This window comes from Schistocerca piceifrons, chromosome 4 (assembly GCF_021461385.2).
Source record: "Schistocerca piceifrons isolate TAMUIC-IGC-003096 chromosome 4, iqSchPice1.1, whole genome shotgun sequence".
In the NCBI taxonomy this organism is placed as follows: domain Eukaryota; kingdom Metazoa; phylum Arthropoda; class Insecta; order Orthoptera; family Acrididae; genus Schistocerca; species Schistocerca piceifrons.
In genome coordinates this window covers 561,634,119-561,641,068 of record NC_060141.1, presented here as the reverse complement: position 1 = coordinate 561,641,068, position 6,950 = coordinate 561,634,119, and the positions used below count along the sequence as shown (strand labels likewise).

Below are 6,950 nucleotides of genomic sequence, written 5' to 3'. Positions count from 1 at the left end.
ATATCATCATCGATCACTAAAAGGCTTTCGGCATTGTTCAGCGTGCCACACTTTGACAACTTTAGATGAGTTGAAACGTTCCTGTTGAGTTTTTAACTCAAGCGACAGCTAATGACGAGTCCACTTTCGAAGGCACTGACAGTGAGCTCTCCTGACCGGCCCCTTCTGCTGTCAGGTAAGGTACTGCCTCTCTACTGACAACACAATAAGCCCCGCTTCCTTCTAACTAGCGGATCCGCTTCTCGTGATATCTAGTGGTCACTTCCGTATTACATATTGGTGCCCAGATGCTTCTAATCGGATACGGTAGCTATCCTTCTTCAGTGTTAAGACCAAGGTTTTTTTGATATTAAACCGACATGTTTTTTGTCTATAGTAAAGCTGCCCAAGGACGAAAGATCCCTTTTCCTCTTTGGGTTTTTCAACGGTATCTATCGAAGTGGAATCATGCATTACAGAGTATGCAGAAACAATAGCGCCTTTCTTAGCAATCATATACAACCGCTCACTTGACGAAAGGTCTGTTCCTAAAGATTGGAAAGTAGCACAGGTCACACCAATATTCAAGGAAAAAATAGTAGTAACCCATTAAATTACAGACCCATATCACTGACCTCAATTTGCAGTAGGATTTTGGAGCATACACCGTACTCGAACATTATGAATCACCTTGAAGAAAATGACTTGTTGATACACAACCAACACGGATTCAAAAAATATCATTGTTTATTCCGGTTAAGTAATGAGTGCTGTCGACAAGGACTCTCAGATCGATTCCATATTCCTATATTTCCAGAACGCTTTTTATACCATTCCTCACAACGGACTATTAATCAAATTCCGTGCATATGGAGTATCGCCTCAGTTGTTTCACTGGATTCGTGATTTCCTCTCAGAGAAGTCATAGTCTGTAGTGATAGACGGTAAATCATCGAGCAGAACAGAAGTGATATCTGGCGTTCGGCAAGGTAGTGTCATAGGCCCTCTGCTGTTCCTGATTTATATAAATGATCTAGGTGATAATCTGACAAGCCCCTTAGATTGTTTGCAGATGACTCTGTAATTTACCGTCTAGTAAAATCATCAGACGATCAATTCCAATTACAAAATGATCCAGAGAGAATTTCTGACGAAAAGTGGCAATTGGCACTAAACAAAGAAAAGTGAGAGGTTATTCACATGGGTACTAAAAAAATCCGATAAATTTTTCGGTACCATAAAGCCGGCCGTTGTGACCGAGCGGATCTAGGCGCTTCAGTTTGGAGCCGTGCGACCGCTACAGTCGCAGGTTCGAATCCTGCCTCGGGCATGGATGTGTGTGATATCCTTAGGTTAGCTAGGTTTAACTAGTTCTAAGTTCTAGAGGACTGATGACCTCAGATGTCCCATAGTGCTCAGAGCCATTATACGATAAATCGCACAAATTTAAGGGCTGTCAATTCGATTAAATACCTAGGAATTATAATTATGAGCAACTTAAATTGGAAAAACCACATAGATAATATTGTGGGGAGGGTGCAACAAACACTGCGCTTTGTTGGCACAACACTTAGAACATGCGATAAACCCACTAAAGAGACAGCCTACATTACACTTGTCCGTCCTCTGCTGGAATATTGCTGCACGGTGTGGGATCCTTACCAGGTAGGATTGACAGAGGACATCGAAAAAATGCAAAGAAGGGCAGCTCGTTTCGCGTTACGGCGCAATAGGCGTGAGTGTCACTGATATGATACGAGAGTTGGGGTGGCAGTCACTGAAACAGAGGCGGTTTTCTTTGAAGCGAGATGTATTTACGAAATTTCAATCACCAATTTTCTCTTCTGAATGATAAATGTTTTGTTGATATCCACCTACATAGGGAGAAATGATCATCATAATAAAATGAGAGAAATCAGAGCTCGAACGGAAAGATTTAGGTGTTCATTTTTCCCACGAGCCATTCGAGAGTGGACTGGTAGAGAAATTGTATGAAAATGGTTCGATGAACCCTCTGGAAGGCACTTAAGTGTCAATTTGCAGAGTACCAAAAAAAAAAAAAAAAATGGTTCAAATGGCTCTGAGCACTATGGGACTTAACATCTACGGTCATCAGAACCTAGAACTTAGAACTACTTAAACCTAACTAACCTAAGGACATCACACGACACCCAGTCATCACGAGGCAGAGAAAATCCCTGACCCCGCCGGGAATCGAACCTGGGAACCCGGGCGCGGGAAGCGAGAACGCTACCGCACGACCACGAGCTGCGGACTGCAGAGTAACCATGTAGATGTAGATGTAGATGTAGATCTGACTGACTCAAATCAACCCTACTAGTAATTTCCAGAAAGCCCGTCGTGAAGTACTGCGGTGACCACAGAATGATCAGTTTAATGAGTCATACCCTCAATCATTCCTAAAAACGCTGCATTTGAGAATATACTATAAATGGGAGGTGAATTGAGGAATGGCTTTGGGACTCGAGAAGTGGTAATCGGTTGTTGATTCAATGATGTCGGTGCTTACGCTTGTTTCATCTATTATGAAAAAACATTTGACAGTGTTCAACAGGACAAACCTATGCATATCTTATGCAAACTAGAGTTGGACAGTTGTGACATCTGATTAAATGCAAAATCTGTATGGGACCAAACTGCTGGTGTCCGTTTCTGTGGATAATTACTAGAACAAGTATTCATTGTGAAAGGAGTTCGCCTCATTCCACTTCAACATGTGTTCTGGAAAGGTTTTCTGATATATTCGTGCTGGAAAGTGTCAAGCAGTGTAAGTTAATGGCTTTATCAGGTATAACATCAGATATGTAGATGACACATTTTCACTTACAACCTTTATGGGAGATCTGCAAAAACTATTGTTACTGAAGAGATCAGCGCCAAGAAGACACAATGAATGTTCGTCAACAGAAACCGAGATGAAATTCAGAACAGTATTGCACACGGTAAAGAAATTCGTTGCGGAATTCAACAGACTAGAAATTCTTTCCAGAAAATGAAGAATGTTTTGTTTAGCCATAAATATTACACTTCGCACTCCACCAATTCTATGCTACGCGTTCAGTATCCTACTCTACGGATTTGTGCAATAGAGGCTTGTTATTGTTGTGGTCTTCAGTCCTGAGACTGGTTTGATGCAGCTCTCCATGCTACTCTATCCTGTGCAAGCTTCTTCATCTCACAGTACCTACTGGAGCCTATATCCTTCTGAATCTGCTTAGTGTATACATCTCTTGGTCTCCCTCTACAATTTTTACCCTCCACGCTACCCTCCAGTACCAAATTGGTGATCTCTTGATGCCTCAGAACATGTCCTACCAACCGATCCCTTCTTCTAGTCAAGGTGTGCCACAAATTTCTCTTCTCCCTAAGTCTATTCAGTATCTCCTCATTAGTTACGTGATCTACCCATCTAATCTTCAGAATTCTTCATAGCACCACATTTCGAAAGCTTCAATTCTCTTCTTGTCTAAACTATTTATCGTCCACGTTTCACCTCGATACATGGGTACACTCCATACAAATACTTTCATAAACGACTTCCTGACACGTAAATCAATACTCGATGTTAACAAATTCCTCTTCTTCCCCGTTTTGCTTCTGTTGATGTTCATCTTACACCCTCCTTTCAAGACACTGTCCATTCCGTTCAACTGCTCTTCCAAGTCCTTTGCTGTCTCGGACAGAATTACAATGTCATCGGCAAAGCTCAAAGTTTTTATTTCTTCTCCATGGATTTTAATACCTACTCCGAACTTTTCTTTTGTTTCCTTTACTGCTTGCTCAGTATACAGATTGAACAGCATCGGCGGGCCGAAGTGGCCGTGCGGTTCTAGGCGCTACAGTCTGGAACCGCGTGACCGCTACGGTCGCAGGTTCGAATCCTGCCTCGGGCATGGGTGTGTGTGATATCCTTAGCTTAGTTAGATTTAAGTAGTTCTAAGTTCTAGGGGCTTGATGACCACAGTAGTGAAGTCCCATAGTACTCAGAACTACTTGAAACATTTTTTTTTTTTTAATAGCATCGGGGAGAGGCTACAACTCCCTTCCCAACCACTGCTTCCCTTTCATGTCCCTCACTCTTATAACTGCCATCTGGTTTATGTACCGATTATACATAGCCTTTCGCTCCCTGTATTTTACCCCTGCCACCTTCAGAATTAGAAAGAGAGGATTCCATTCAACATTGTCAAAAGCTTTCTCTAAGTCTACAAATGCTAGAAACGTAGGTTTGCCTTTCCTTAATCTTTCTTCTAAGATAAGTCGTAGGGTCAGTATTGCCTCATGTGTTCCAACATTTCTACGGAATCCAAACTGATCTTCCCCGAGGTCACCTTCTACCAGTTTTTCCATTCGTTTGTAAAGAATTAGCGTTAGTATTTTGCAGCTGTGACTTATTAAACTGATAGTTCGGTAATTTTCACATATGTCAACACCTGCTTTCTTTGGGATTGGAATTATTATATTCTTCTTGATGTCTGAGGGAATTTCGCCTGTCTCATAGATCTTGCTCACCAGATGGTAGAGTTTTGTTAGGCCTGGCTCTCCCAAGGCTGTCAGTAGTTCTAATGGAATATTGTCTACTCCCGGGGCCTTGTTTCGACTTAGGTCTTTCAGTGCTCTGTCAAACTCAGTATCATATCTCCCATTTCATCTTCATCTACCTCCTCTTCCATTTCCATAATATTATCCTGAAGAACATCGCCCCTGTATGGACCCTCTATATACTCCTTCCACCTTTCTGCTTTCCCTTCTTTGCTTAGAACTGTGTTTCCATCTGAGCTCTTGATATTCATGCAAGTGGTTCTCTTTTCTCCAAAGGTCTCTTAAATTTTCCTGTAGGCAGTATCTATCTTACCCCTCATGAGATAAGCCTCTACATCCTTACATTTGTCCTCTAGCCATCCCTGCTTAGCCATTTTGCACTTCCTGACGATCTCATTTTTGAGACATTTGTATTCCTTTTTGCCTGCTTCACTTACTGCATTTTTGTATTTTCTCCTTTCACCAATTAAATTCAGTATCTCTTCTGTTACCTAAGGATTTCTACTAGCCCTCGTCTTTTTACCTACTTGATCCTCTGCTGCCTTCGCTATTTCATTCCTCAAAGCTACACATTCTTCTTCTACTGTATTTCTTTCCCCCATCCCTGTGAATTGTTCCCTTATGTTCTCCCTGAAACTCTGTACAACCTCTGGTTCTTTCAGTTTATCCAGGTCCCATCTTCTTAAATTCCCACCTTTTTGCAGTTTCTTCAGTTTTAATCTACAGTTCATAACCAATAGATTGTGGTCAGAGTTCACAACTGCCCCTGGAAATGTCTTACAATTTAAAATCTGGTTCCTAAATCTCTGTCTTTCCATTATATAATCTATCTGAAACCTTTTAGTATCTCCAGGGTTCTTCCATGTATACAACCTTCTTTCATGATTCTTGAACCACGTGTTAGCTATGATTAAGTTATGCTCTGTGCAGAATTCTACCAGGCGGCTTCCTCTTTCATTCCTAAGTCCCATTCCATGTTCACCTACTATTTTTTCTTCTCTTCCTTTTCCTAATGTCGAGTTCCAGTCACCCATGACTATTAAATTTTCGTCTCCCTTCACTACCTGAATAATTCCTTTTATCTCATCATACATATCATCAATTTCTTCATCATCTGCAGAGCTAGTTGGCATATAAACTTGTACTACTGTAGTAGGCGTGGACTTCATGTCTATCTTGGCCACAATAATGCGTTCACTATGCTGTTTGTAGTAGCTTACCCGCACTCCTATTTTTTTATTCATTATTAAACCCACTCGTGCATTACCTCTATTTGATTTTGTATTTATAACCCTGTATTCACCTGACCAAAAGTCTAGATCCTCCTGCCACCGAACTTCACTAATTCCCACTATATCTAACTGTAACCTATCTATTTCCCTTTTTGAATTTGCTAACCTACCGGCCTGATTAAGGGATCTGACATTCCACACTCCGATCAGTAGAACGCCAGTATTCTTTCTCCTGATAACGACGTCCTCTTGAGTAGTCCCCGCCCGGAAATCCGAATGGGGGACTATTTTACCTCCGGAATATTTTACCCAAGAAGACGCCATCATCATTTAATCATACAGTAAAGCTGCATGCCCTCGGGAAAAATTACTACTATAGTTTCCCCTTGCTTTCCGCCGTTCGCAGTACCAGCACAGCAAGGCCGTTTTGGTTAGTGTTACAGGGCCAGATCAGTCAATCATCCAGACTGTTGTCCCTGCAACTACTGAAAAGGCTGCTGCCCCTCTTCGGGAACCACACGTTTGTCTGGCCTCTCAACAGATACCCCTCCGTTATGGTTGCACCTACGGTACGGCTATCTGTATCGTTGAGGCACGCAAGCCTCCCCACCAAAGGCAAGGTCCATGGTTCATGGGGGGGGGGGGGGGGGGGGGGCGAGGGGGGCATAGGGGCTTACCGCATTATTAATTAAGAAGTTGGAGGCATTTGTAATGTAGGCATACCGAAGGAGATAAAGGATACCGTGGACAGTGCAGTGGCATATGAACAAAGATTTAGAAATTCTCAATATCATCAAGGCAACGACCTTGCCGCTGTGGATACACCGGTTCCCGTCAGATCACCGAAGTTAAGCGCTGTCGGGCGTGGCCGGCACTTGGCTGGCTGACCATACGGGCCATCATGTGCTGTTGCCATTTTTCGGGGTGCACTCAGCCTCGTTATGGCAATTGAGGAGCTGCTCGACCGAATAGTAGCTGCTCTGGTCACAGGAAACCGTCATAATGACCGGGAGATCGGTGTGCTGACCACACGCCCCTCTGTCAGCATTCTCAGCTGAGGATGCCACGGCGGTCGGATGGTACCGATGGGCCACTAGTGGCCTGAAGATAGAGTGCAGTATTATCAAGGTAAGAAAACTCTAATACTGTCATATAATTCACAACAACGAACACCAA

At 42.7% G+C, this 6,950-nt stretch overlaps 1 pseudogene; it reads left to right on the top strand.

Moving 5' to 3' along the window:
* Nucleotides 1–6,571: 6,571 nt before the first annotated feature.
* LOC124797020 lies at nt 6,572–6,689 on the top strand (annotated as a pseudogene).
* The last annotated feature ends 261 nt before the right edge of the window (nt 6,690–6,950 follow it).